The sequence below is a fragment of the Populus trichocarpa genome, chromosome 18, assembly GCF_000002775.5.
Source record: "Populus trichocarpa isolate Nisqually-1 chromosome 18, P.trichocarpa_v4.1, whole genome shotgun sequence".
In the NCBI taxonomy this organism is placed as follows: Eukaryota; Viridiplantae; Streptophyta; class Magnoliopsida; order Malpighiales; family Salicaceae; genus Populus; species Populus trichocarpa.
This window is the reverse complement of record NC_037302.2, coordinates 9,245,005-9,259,718: the sequence shown is the minus strand read 5'-3', so window position 1 is coordinate 9,259,718 and position 14,714 is coordinate 9,245,005.

Sequence of the window (14,714 nt, the reverse complement as noted above, 5' to 3'; positions counted from 1 at the left end):
AAAATTCCCCCTTACTCTGCCATCCTAGTAAGAACAGTTTAGCCAAATGGTTTTTTTTTTTTTTTTTTTTTTTTTTTTAAATACTACTACCCTCTCCCCCCAACCAAAACGAGACATTGTCCTCAATGTCCTAAGGTAGAAAGATAGAGTATAGAAGACATCACCTGAAACAACGAACACTGACAAACCTGAAACACACTTAAACAAATATAAGAAATAACAAAACAAAATAATATGCTATTAATAAAACCAAAAGACACAAGGATTCACAAACGAATGCTCAAATCCAATCTAAGCTTTTTACGGCTTTCCTTAGTTGACCAATTTATGCGACTCATGGAAGGATCAATTACAGGGGTGAAATATTGTAGTTGGTCGATCAATTGTTCAGCAGTAGCAGCAAAGATTATGATTTGTCGTGCCGAAGATGTTAGAAATTCCTGTTCCACAGCTTGATCAAGAAAAGACAACAAATTATCATAAAAACCATTAACATTGAGCAAACCTATAGGTTTATGGTGAATGTGAAGTTGGGCCCAAGAGGAAATATGAAAGATCTCTTCCAATGTGCCCAAACCACCTGGTAAGGCAATGAAGGCATCAGCATGGTTAAACATTGCATTCAATCGATCAGACATTGTGGAGACCTGTAGTTCCTCTCCAATTGTTCTTCCAATGATGTCCCCTTTTCTTAAAGCTTCGGGGACGACCCCCAAAACTTGACTACCTCCTAAAAATGCAGTTATTGCCACACACCCCATTAACCCAAGGCTGCCTCCCCCATACACTAAATGAATCTTTTTCTCAGCTAGTACCTGACCAAGATGATTTGCTGCTTCCAAAAAAGTTATTTCCTTCCCAGGACTGGATCCACCGAAAACACAAATATTTTTTATGTGATAACTTGAGGGACCTGCCATTTCTACACACTTCTATATCTGTCTAATGTAAGGGTTGAGTAGAAATGAGGGGAAGGAAGAGAAGATTTTATAGATGAGGATTTGAAAATGCAATCATATCACCTAGATATAGGCCAGCTGGAGTCTCACACTCTCTCTCTCTCTCTTTATGTATTTATTTATTTATTTATTTTGAAAAGCATGTGTATGTACAGGTAGTTGTGATTGTGGCTCACATCTTCCCTTGGTTTTACGTCCAAGAACGGCTTAAACGCCCTCTATGGGTCGGGGATAGGCTTCCCATCCAGTTTTCTTAAAAACTAGCAAACAGGGTCTTTTTTAGTCAGATTCCCAAGACTAAGTCGATCATGTTCTTTATGGAATTGTGGCCATAAATCATGAATAGCACGATGCACATCTCCACTAGGATGCGTCTCAAGGGTTAATAGAAGATTATCTAAAGACCCCTTACTCAGGCCATCCTTAATGAATTGTATTTTATCTTCACGATTTATAGATACCATTCCTAAAGAACGACATGTTGCATTACAAGTCCATCTGGCACATCGGTGACAGACTTTCAGTCGTTTTGCACGACGTTTCTTTGCAAAAGTGCTTTTACCTGTTCCAGGCATGTGTGAAATGAAAGAATTAGAGGACTCACCTGATAATCGGACCTTTGCTTCAATCAGCCAACGAATATCTTCAGGAATTCCATGATTCATTAACAACCTTAATCTTGCACACCTAGCAAGGTAAATTTTTGTAATCGCATTCTGAGGCAGAGCGGGAAAGTACTTTTTCAATTTTTCAAGAGTGGTGTCCATTTTCAATGAGAATTGGAGAAGAGAGTCAAAGAAGAGAGAAAGAGCCAAGAATTGCACAATATATACAAATATCAGTTATTATGGGAAACTGAAAGAACCGACTGAAGTCACGGAGTACCGTTATCCGCCATTTGACCGGGGTGAGAGAGACTAACAAAACAAAATTCACACCAAAAAGAAACACAAAACAATGTGAGAAAAACAAAATAATCAACCTTTATCTATAGGATCATTCAAACCAATGGATTCATTTTCACTAGGAAAATTATCAAAGTAAGGTTTCAAACGATGTCCATTTCCCTTAGAAACATTGTCATTCTTTGGATTCTCAATATCAAAGGCCCCATAAGGATACACATGTTTCTCAATAAATGGACCGCTCCATCTTGATCTTAGCTTTCCAGGACATAAATGGAGTTGAGAATTATAAAGCAAAACTTTTTGACCAGAATCAACTTTTTGACAATTTTCACAAGTTTTGCAGAATGCATGTGTGTCCTTGAACATGGTGGGCCAATAAAATCCATTTTGTAAAATTTTCTCAGCTGTCTTTTTTGACGAGAAATGACTCCCACATGCTTCAGAATGACAAAGTTTAATGACATTACTTACCTCATTATCAGGAATGCATCTTCGAAATATTTGATCAGGACAATATTCGAATAAGTAAGGGTCATCCCAATAAAATTTCTTCACTTCGTTCAAAAACTTACCTTTGTCTTCGGTACTCCAATGAGTTGGCAAATCTCCTGTAGCAAGAAAATTGATATTTTTAGCAAACCAAGACATTGAACTAAGAGAAGGTAAGGATTCATCAGGAAAGTAATCATCGATTGGTGTGATGTCGGATGTCGAATCTGTTGTCACTTTTGACAAAAGATCCGCATCAACATTTTCGGTGTCTTTTTCATCCGTGATTTCTTCCTGAGAATAAATCACTTGCAAATCTTCAGATTCATCCAATTCAATTTTACTCAAAGTAGATTCAAGTTGATCATAAACTAATTCTTCAATAGAATCTACTTCTTGTAAATCATTATCATCTCCAGGTTGCTTGCAAATGTTGAAAATATTCATCTCCAATGTCATGTTTCCAAAAGATAGCTTCATCAGTCCATTCCTACAATTAATCAATGCATTAGAAGTTGCAAGAAACGGACGTCCTAAAATAACAGGAAATGAATTACATGCTTCAACAGGTTGTGTGTCCAAGACAATAAAATCCACAGGGTAAATGAATTTATCGACTTGTACTAACACATCCTCAACTATTCCTCTAGGCACTTTTACAGATCTATCAGCAAGTAAAAGAGTTACAGAAGTTGGTTTTAACTCACCTAGATTGAGACTTTGAAAAACTGAATATGGAAGTAAATTCACACTAGCTCCAAGATCAAGTAAGGCTCTTTCAATTTTATGTTCTCCAATAAAGCATGAAATTGTAGGACAACCAGGGTCTTTATATTTCAAAGCATTATTGTTTTGAAGAATAGCACTTACTTGTTCGGCTAAAAAGGCTTTCTTTTTCACATTCAGTTTTCTCTTCACAGTGCACAGATCTTTTAAAAATTTAGCATAAGAAGGAACCTGTTTAATAGCATCCAACAAAGGTATATTGATCCTTACCTGTTTGAAAGTTTCAAAGATTTCAGAGTTGTGATTAACTTTCCTTTGTTTGGTCATGGCATGAGGAAATGGAAGTGCTGGCGGAGAATCAGTCTTTTCTTTGCAATGATCAGATTCAACCCCTTCCTTACCTTCAGAGATTGACTCATCATCATTCTCACAAGGTTCAAGACTGGGTTTTTCAATAATCTTACCACTGCAAAGAGTGATGACTGATTTGGCTTGATCCATGTGTTGGCTTCCAGAACTACTTGCATTTGCATGGTACTGCCCCTTGGGATTTTGTTGTGGTTGAGATGGAAACTTACCTTTCTCTTGGAAACTGAGAGCAGATGTGAACTTTGCAAGAGTATCTTTAAAATCTGTCATGCTTTGAGCAAGTTGAGTGTTAATTGCCTCTTGCTTTTCCATAAATGCATGCAATGTTTCCTCAAGATTTCTTCTAGGAGGTGGAGCATAAGGAGGTGCATATCCATGAGAATTTTGAAAATTATGGTGTGCTTGAAACGGTGGCTGTGAAGTTTGTGCATTATTGTTATCACTCTTCCAATTGAAATTTGGGTGATTTCTCCAACCAGGGTTGTATGTTTGCGAGTATGGGTTGGGCCTTTGGAAACTGTTTAATGCGTGGGCTTGTTCATGGAGACATTCTTTAAAAGAAGGCAAGGTTGGACAGTCATTGGTTGAATGTTCGTTGGTTTCACAGATTTGACACGCAATCTCTTGAACAGATTTTAATTGACCACTCTTTTTCAATTCTAGTGCCTCGACTTTTCTAGCTAAGGATGCAAACTTGGCTTGGAGGTCATGATCTTCCCTAAGGTTGTACATACCCCCACTAGATGTATGAGGTTGGGTTTTACTTGGTGCCTCATAAGTACCTGTGGTGTCCCAATTTTGTGCATTTTCAGCTAGCAAATCTAAGTACTCCATTGCTTCATTAGGGTCTTTATCTTCAAAAGTTCCATTGCACATCAATTCAACCATTTGCCTATCTCTAGGAGTTAACCCTTCATAAAAATGTGAAACTAATCTCCATGTTTCAAAACCATGATGAGGGCAAGTATTAAGCAAGTCTCGATACCTGTCCCAACATTGGTAAAATGTTTCTCCTGGTGTTTGAGTGAAAGTGATTATTTGTCTTTTGAAAGAGTTTGTTCTGTGAGATGGAAAAAACTTCTTTAAAAATTGTTGTTGCATTTCATCCCAAGCACGAATGGATCCAGGTCTCAAATTTTGTAGCCATGTTTTAGCTTTATCTTTTAGTGAAAAAGGAAAAAGCTTTAACCTAATGGTGTTCATGCTACAATTTGAGTCATTATAGGTGTTACAGACCTCCTCAAATTCCCTTAAATGCAAGTATGGATTTTCTAAATCTAAGCCATGAAAAGAAGGTAAAAGTTGAATAATGCCTGTCTTAAAATTAAAATGAGATGCATCAGGAGGAAAAACTATGCATGAGGGTGCACTTGTTCTTGTGGGATTCATGTGGTCTCTAAGAGTTCTAACCCGAATATTCTCATTATTCTCATTATGAAGCGATTGGTTATCTTCTTCGGCCATATTTTCTGAAAATGATGAGGATACCCTACAAAGTCTACCACTTAATGTACATGACCACACTCTCATGCACGTGCAGGAAGAGAATAAAAGAAAGAAAAGAAAAACAATAGAAAAGGAAACAAAACAAAAGAAACAAAGTTAGATACAAGAAAAGAGAAAAGAGAAAAGAGAAAATAAAATAAATACTATAATTTGTACAAGAATTTACCTCCCCGGCAACGGCGCCAAAAACTTGACACGACCAAAAGATTGATGTCTTCTCCCAAGTGCAGGAGTGTCGAAGTAATAAATAACCCGGCAAGACCGGGGTCGAACCACAGGGAGGTTAATTGTATAAATTATAGATAACAATAATACAACAACAACAATAATAATAATAGTGAAGAAGAAGAGGAAGAAGTTGATGAGGACTTTGAGATGGAAGATTAACGTAAGGATTAAACAATGATAACAACAAATGTCAAGGTTAGAGGATCCACTAATGGTATTTCAAACAAGTATAGTATAAACTCTTATTGTTCAATTGGAAACCACACACAAAGGAGGTTCCAATCAGATTATAAATTGTTAACATGATTACATTAGTTATCTTATTCGAATAATGCTAATACTTGTAAATGTTGTCAGGCATTCATGATTATAACTTATGTTAACAACAAATCAAGTTCCTTTCATAGCTCAGGTGTCGGTTATACCATACAGTATGGGCTATGAAAGTGCCAAGTATTTGTTGTACCAAGTGTTATACAACATAAATCTAGATTAACCATTTCACAAGCAAAGTATTAAAAGTGAACAAGATAATAAATATAAAGCATGTTAGTATCCAACATTAAGGTCCATGTTAAGTTTATATTATACTTATTCTTACACCATTAGTGTACCCTTTTCACCTTGACATAATTAACTTAGCAACACATAATGAAAGAAAGAAACATAAATAAACAAGGAAAGGAAATGAAAAGCATAAGCAAGAAATTAATATAAACAAAACTTAAGCATTACAAAATATAAAGAGAGAGCAAGAGCATGATCTTGATCTGAACACCAAGATGCCTAAATACATGGCAAATGCCTCCTTTTATAGGCCAAAATTCGGAACTATTGATTTGTTGACTAATTGATGAGTGGGTGGCCACATCTTGACTTGGTGACAATTCTTATCTTCTTGTCTGCCAAAAACGTCATTGATGACGTCATAATTTGAACAAACTTAAATCATGAAAGTTCTAGGGAATTGTCTCATATTTCCAGGATAAAAATTTGAGATCATTTGGACTTCTAGAACTCGAGATATGGGCTGAACACTGAACAGTGTCTGGGTTGCAGGACAGATTCGGGCTTCTTCATTGTTGCTACAATTTGGACTCGAAAACGGCCTTATTAAATCTTGGGCTCCGCATGAAAGTTGTAGGCCTATGTCTTACCTTTCCATCCATATAAAGTAGACCTAAATCTGAGATCTACAGCTCTAGATATAGCCCGATTACCGAACAATGTTCCAGTTTGGACTGCACCAACATCTCTTTTCTAAGTTTGGCCATCTCTTTGTCCTTTCAATTTCAGTACTTCAACTCATCAATCAATTCTTTCATTTATGTGATAGGCCTGCATTTAAGATGAACATTTACCATAAATTAAAGGTATCTTATATTATTAGATACGTTATTATAAAACATGCTTTAGTTAAGGAGTTATTGATACTTCAAGTGCAAAATAATGATATAAAACCTTGATAAAAATGCACTTTTAAGTACTAATCATGTATGTGCCGAGAAGGCACGCAATGGAGCTCTGGCCTAGGGTTTTCCCTTCCCCCCTCTTTCTCCTCTCCTCCTAGAAAACTGTACTGACCATTACAGAAAAAAAACAAGGCAGTCTATCTGTTTGTTTGTGAAGTCAAATTAGGTTCTCATTCTTTGATTGTTATTTATTGATTTAAATTTGTTTTTTCAATTTCATCCATTCATACTTGATTTTTATATCAAATTTTGTCCTCATTTTTTTAATTGCAATATATTTGGTCTTAAATCATTTATCAAGTTATTTTTGTTTTTCAAATTCATCCATTTACACTTGATTTTTATATTAGATTTAGTATTCATTCTTTTAATTGTGATGTATTTGGTCTTCAATCCTTTATTGAATTAATTTGTCTTTGAATTTCATCCTTTGACATTTTATTTTTATATCAAATATGATATTCATTCTTTTGATTGATATTTGTAGTTGTTCTTATCCTTTTCTTGATTGAAATTGTTTTTTAACTTCATCCTTTATGATTTGGATTTGTTTTGTTTTTGTATCAAATTTGATTCTCTTTCTTTTTAAATCTATATTTTTTAAATCACTTTTTTTTTTCAAGTTTATCTATAATTATTTTGTTTGGTTAGGAATTTTACATTGTTATTTTTTTGGGTTTGACTTTCATGTTGTGATCTAACCTCATGATATGTGTCACAAGTTTTGAAGGTTAGGTCAAGTTAGTTTCAATCATTTTTAATTATTTTTAAAAAATTTCATTCATCATCATTGAATTCATTGTAAATTGTTATTCTTTGATTTTTTTTTATTTGTTTTGGATTCATTTGTTAATTTGATTTTTCTTCAATTTTTCCCTTTAATTCAAAATTTTTGTTTGTCCTCTCAATTTTTTTTTTCAAATGAGGTCCATATTTTTTTAATTGTTATTTTTTTATCCTTTAATTTTTTTTATTTCATCATTCAACATTTTATTTATTGAGATTTGGTCTCTTTGGTTTTTCCCATTGTTTATAGGCCCTACTCAGAAGTCAATCTGGGACAATTGTCGGGTCACGGGTTGAGTGGGTTGACTTGAGTTAACCTAAGTTAACTAAACCCTTTTGTTTTATAAAAAAAATCAAAATGATACAATTTTGAAAGAAAAAAAATAGTCAATGGATTATTACCCTGTTTTGACTTGATTTTCCCTGGGTTAACCGAAACATAGGTCAGCCCGGGTTTTTAATCGTCTTATACTTGATCAATTCTCCCCTAATTTCTTTTGAAACCTGGTCTGGTCTTAGTTGAGGGTCACGGGCTAATCCGTCAGGTCGAGCCAAGTTATAAAATAGTTGTTATCCAGGTACGATGCTTTCAATTTAATCAGTACCTAAGGTCATGGGTTTGAAAAGTTTACACGGATTGATGTCATTTTCTTTCTCGATTATATCCTTTGAAGTTGTTAGTTTTAAAAAAAGAGCTTTGTTATTTTCTTTATTTTTCTTTTCAATAAGGTTATCTCTATCTCATGATCTAAGTAAGAGGTTTATTTGGGTGGTCTAGGTTTTTTTTTAAGTTGTTTTTTATCCTTTTTTATTTTGTCTCTGAAAATTCAATTCTTTTTAAAATTAAACTTTTTTTTTACCTTTTATTGGATCATCTTGTCCACATGATTCTACTCGTGGGTTTTGACAATCTCACTTGGTTTTGCTGGTTCTTTGATTTTTAGTACTTTTTTTCATTTATTATTTTTTCTCTATTTCATCCTTTTGCATTTTTATTCCTGAGAATTAATAATCATTATTTTTTTAGTTTTTTTCTATGATATCAAATCATAAAAAAAATTTAAAAATACAATAATAACACTTGAACTTCTTTTTTTACATTAAAAAAATTGATGCGACCAATCTACTTTGCGATTAAAGACGGTCACAAATGATATTTTTATTGATATCAATAGCCTCGTTTTTTAACACGCATTGAAAGCAGTGCGATGGTTGATTTGCAGCCATTTGTTTAGCAAAATATACGCTTTTGTTTTCTTTTTTTCTCTCTTTCCTGGCATTTATTCCATAACAATTCCCATGCTGCTATTTATAAATATTCCTTGTAGCAAATGCAAGGCGAGAATAAAAAATAAAAAAAATAGCAGTTTCATTAAACATAAAATATTACATAATATATAGCTATTTTCAAAATCTAGTGGCTATGTATAAAAGATTATTTTTGACTATTTAATCTCCTCATGCTATTTATATAGTTAAAATTAGCTTGATAAGTTGTTCTTATTAGCAAGAGATATCTTCTCTTTTTACAACAAAAATTTGAATCTCATACCTAATTCTAAAAAGTAAAAGTAAATTTCAAGGGGCCTTATACTTTATACACCATCCCTGTTATTCAAGAAATCATATGAACAAAGAACTCTTGTTGTGAATTTTGCAACAACAGCGCTTCTATATTGTCGGTTCTCAATATATGATTATATTATGCTCTAGACATAGGGCTTATGTTATGTATAAATATAAGTATTATGACCTAACCTACTATTTTGTTAGCCCACTTTATTAGTTTGTCCTTAGAACACCCCCACAAGTAGAAGTAGAGTAGGGAAAGAAGACATATTCAATTTCGACCGATAATACAAGAAGCAAGCGGGCATTAATGGCTTAGTAGGAATATCAGAACATATAAACTGAGCATGCAGTTCTTTGTGAGTAACCATGTCGCGAATAAAATGACAAACAACTTTAACATGTTTCATTTACACATGGAAAACTGGATTGTTTGTCAAGTATACAACATGTATGTTATCGCACTGTAATATAAAAGAAATAGGGACTAAAACTCTTATATTAGTAAGAAGGGATCACATCCATTTTAACTCAGCAGTGAAGGATTATAACCAAGATATATTGCATATAGATAAGAGTGCTACGATGTCCATTCAAAAAGTATTGTGCATAAAAGTCTAATGCTCAACATTACCCAAATAGTGTTTGGTTTAACAATTGCACTAAAAGTCTCCTTAAAATTAACACCCTTTTATTGGCGATACCCCTTTAGCTATAAGATAAGCTTTATAATGCTCAATAGAACTATTTGCCTAATGTTCAATGTGATAGATCCATTTACAACCCATAATATTCATGCAAGGAGAAGTAGGAACCATGCACGTGTGTTATGACGAGTAAATGCTGAAATATCAACAACCGGATAATCATCATATTTGTTTACCTCAATAAAAGAAGTTGGTTTAAGGATGGACTCAGGATTAATGGTGGTGACAAAAGCTAGATGAAACTTAGATGGATGAGAAGTGGGGTGAGGATGTCAAGTCATGGGATAATTAAACGGGATCGAACATTATGTAGGAGAATATGGTGAAGAGGAAAGAGAGGATGAACTAGGATCGACTACTAAGTTAAGAACAGGGGAGGAGGAAGAGGATAAAGATGAGAAAGGAGTACGAGAGAGTATATGAGAATTAAGTTGATGAGGATTTAGAGGAAGATTAGGGGAAGGAGAAGCCAATAGTGGTGAGGATAAGGAATTGATCGACCAAGTAGGGAGGTTAAGAAGAGTTTGCGTAAGGGTAGAGACACCCAAAAGTCTAATAAGGAGTTGGAGGTCACAATATAGGAAACAAAAGTGCTCAATAAAACTAACAGAGAGGACTTAAAAAGAAAGGTTGACTCATGACAAGTGTAATATAAATATGAAGGAAATGTAAATCCATACAATAATTGTTAAAAGAGAAGGATAGGGTGTGGTAGCTAATTTATAAGAACAAAGCTAAAGAACAAGAACAAGAACAAGAATGAGAGAAATGATATTTTTATTAAGAGTTTTCTCAAAAGATACACCTTTATAACTCTTCTCTATATCTCTCTATACTTGTGTATTATGCTTCTGATTACAAGTCTATTTATAGGCCTCATGTCCTAGATAATTAAGAAATTAAACTACTCGAAGGAAATCCTAATCTTATAAGGAATCTAACATTCTAATTAAATAAGGATTCTAATAAACTAGTATATTACAAATCCTTCTTCATCAAGGATTCCTACATTAATCAAGATTCATCCTTTAGCTAATATTAAAACTCTAACAAACTCTAAATCCTAGTTGATATTGAACTTCAACACTCCCTCTTAATATCAACTGTGATTATTCTTTCATCTTTTCTTTCTCTTCATGATGTCCTACCTTAATAGCATCGATGATGTTCATATTCCATCATTATAAAAAAATAACGGAGGTAGTTTCACCATTGTACTTAACATTAATTTTATTTTTCCAAACCATGTTTGTGTTTCTAAACCTTTAACCGAATTCGTGACTTTTTCAAATAAGATAAACTTTCAGGCTTGCATGTCTTTAATTTCTTGTAGCTTACCTTTAATGGTATTAAGTAAAGCAAAAACTTCATTGTAATTAATTCCTTGCTTTTGACTATAGCTTTTTTCCTCCAATCCCGCCTTGTACCTCTTTTTTTCCCTTTTGGCATTCTTCTTTTCTTTGTAAATCCACTTAACACCTATTAACTTCTTTTCTTTTGATATAGGAACCAATTTCCATGTGTTATTTTTCTTAATTGATGCAATCTTCTCATCTATAGGAATTCTCCACTTTTCATCCTTTATTTCTTCTTCAAACACTATAGGATCACATGTAGCAAGGTGAAAATATAGTGTTACTTGGTTATGTGTTAATTGAGAAAGAAATTATGGTGTTGAAGAGCGAGTGTATGAGAAGACGAGTTAGTAGTGAAAGGTATGATAATGGAGAGATTATGTGAAGACAGGAAAACAAAGTTGGTTTGTTGCTTCCATTACGATGGTGAGCCACTGATTATGTTGTTTTCATCGTTGGATGAAAACCAATGTTTGTTGCTTTCATTATTGAATGAAAGCCACTGTTTTTTGTTTTCATTTCGAATGGAAACCATTGTTATGTTGTTTTATGCCAATGTTTGTTGTTTTCATGGTTGATGGAAATCATTGTATGTTGCTTCCTTTATTGAATGGAAGTTAATGATGTATAATGAAGTATTATATGGAAACTCCTATCAGGATCTAGGAGTATGTAAGGAATTAAGACATGGAAAAGGTTGTGAAGGTGGAGATAACTAGATGGTGGGTTGATAAATTCAATATAGAAAATGGATTATCAAGAAAGTGGTTTATAGAAAGATAAGATAATTATTTGTACTTATTAAATCATTTATGTTCTTCAGAATGATTCGAGGATGACCTTTAGTAATAGTAAATTATTTATTCATGTAATTTTTATTTTGTTTTGTTGTGTATAGGTGCTGGACCATCACATGCAATAGGACATAGCTAATTGGTTATTAGGATAATTAGTAGTGTTAGGTATCTTTTATACTGGTATATTCCTAGGTGTGTATTAATTAGAATTCCTTAGTTATCTTGTAAATAATCATTTTGTAACTTTTAGTAATTCTTGTGTGGTAGGTCAACCATCCACTCTCGAGATTCATATTGATGATCTCCGCGTCCGGCCAGTTCGCTAAGTAGACTCACTCTACCAAGGGGCAATAAAGGTTTGAACTATTCCTGCCAAAAACAAGGGACTTCCCTCTCATCCTAGGAGTTAGCAGGTAGAGTCCCCTCTCTGTTTGTCTCTCTGAGTTTCTACTACTAAGTAGCACTTCTGCTATTCAATCATAGAATCGATTCCGATCAAGCTGAAAAAGCCCTATATTATTAGTAAGCTAGTGCCCTGCAATCTTTCGTTAGCACTAACGCCTTATCTATAGTGACGGGGCCCTTTCTTGCTCTTTCACTACTATGTTCCATCGGTTTATCCTTAAAAGCAATCGGCTCCTAGTGAGAACTGAAATCCTGATGCAAACTGAGATCTTGGAGCTAAGGCTAAAGCCCTTCCAAAAGCCAATGGGGACGTAGTTTCTTGTTCAAATCAAAAGTCTTAAGTCTCCACTAGGGCTAAGGCTGTAGTTCAAAATTAAGAATCTTATTAAGCTTAAAAAAGGGGCATCTGCCCTGGTAAGCGGATATTCCGATGGCTGTATGGAAGAAGGCTAGCGGTATAGCGCACATCATTTCTCAAAGAGAGTGAGGCTCATCAGGTGGCCAACCGTTGCGTCCTCGTCGCTGCGTTAGGAGACATTGGATGGTTTGGTGTTTTGATGATTCCTACTTTATTGACCGCAACTTCTGTATTTATTATCGCTTTCATTGATACCCCTCCAATAGACATTGATGGTATTCGTGAACCTTTTTCTGGATTAAATTTATGGAAACAATATCATTTCTGGTGCCATTATTCCTACTTCTGCGGCTATAGGGTGAGTTCAATCAAAGAGCGAGAGGGACATGTATAATCTAAGGTAGAAGACGATAAGAGAAGACGATTTATCGTCTTGTAGTTCTTCTTTGAAGGTGGACTTCCTATGAATACCCTTTTTCTTTCTTCTCGACTTTAATTGATGATATATGTACTACTTTTATATTGTTCTTGTTCATAAGGTCTATATGATGGGTGGATGAATTGTGTGATGTGTTGAGTAATAATGATAGAAGTAAGTTCAGGATGGTTGGACTATGTAATGATGGTGGTTTGGGTAATTATGAATTAGTCGATAACTTGGTACGTTATAAATATAAAGGAAACTCTGCCGAAATTTTGGTAGACTCCTTCCACATGAAAATGCAAATATGATAACGTGTCAAGGTGAATCTTTTCTATAAATAAAAAAAATTCCTAAATGAGTCATATTACTATGATTAATGGACTTAATGTGTCATGGAAGGTAGGGTGTTATAGTTACATCATTATTAATAGGATTAGTTACCTCATATAAGTCATCAAGGCTCCTCATCTTTCTTGATGGACTTAGTGGAGTGCCACTACTTGAGCTTTCACTAGAAAAAAAAAAAAAGTTGAGCTCATTGGTGTTTGTAAATGTGTGACTATTGGTTCTTGATGATCTTCATATATTTCCTCATCTTCATTAAGAATCAGTAAGAAGTCATATTTCTCAACATCATTTACCTTCCAATCTCATGCTCCTTCTTCATTGAACTCAACATCTTTATTAATCACCATCTTTCCTTCATTAGGGTTGAAAAGCTTGTATCCTTTAGACTTTTGGTCATAGCCCACAAAGATCATCCTTTTGCTTTTGCCATCTACCTTGGTCCTTACTTGATCATTTACATGCACATAACCAATGCTCCTAAAACCTTTCAAGTGAGAGACATTTGGTTTTCTTCTACTCCATGCTTCTTGTGGAGTCATGTCATTCAAACTTTTAGTAGGACATCTATTTGACAAGTAGATAGCACAATCTACAACTTCAACCAAAAAGTCTTTAGGCATCTTCTCGCCATGTTGAGGATGCTTCTGTTCTTTCTCTCCACCACTTCATTTTGTTGTGGGGATCTAGGCACCATTAGGAGTCTTTTTATACCATGATCTTCATAAAACTCATTAAAATCATTAGAACAAAATTCATTGTCCATATCCATCCTAAGTGATTTTATAGAATAATCACTTTTTTTTTTGAACTAATGCCTTAAACTTCTTAAAACAACTAAACACATTAGACTTTTCTTTTAAGAAGTATACCCAAGTCTTTCTGTTATAATCATTAATAAAAAAATAGAAAATACAATTTTTTACCAAACAAACATGGTTTGATAGTTTCACAAACATCGACATGTATTTCTTGTAGGGGTTGATTTGCTCTTGATGTAGACTTCTTCGGAAAATTCTTGTGAAATTGCTTACCCACTAAACATCCTTCACACAACTGATTTGAATGTATAATGGATGGTAGACCCTTTAACATCTCATTTTGTGCCATCATCTTCAAGCTATCAAAGTTTACATGCCCAAGTCTCACATGCCAAAACCAAGTTTCATCTTTCACACATGCATTTAGGCATATCTGTCTCTATGCTTATTATAATCTTTCATCTTAATCTCATACCCCTTCTTCAAAAATTATCTTAAACTCAATATTTTGCTTTTCACTATTGGTATATAATAGACATCACCAATTAAT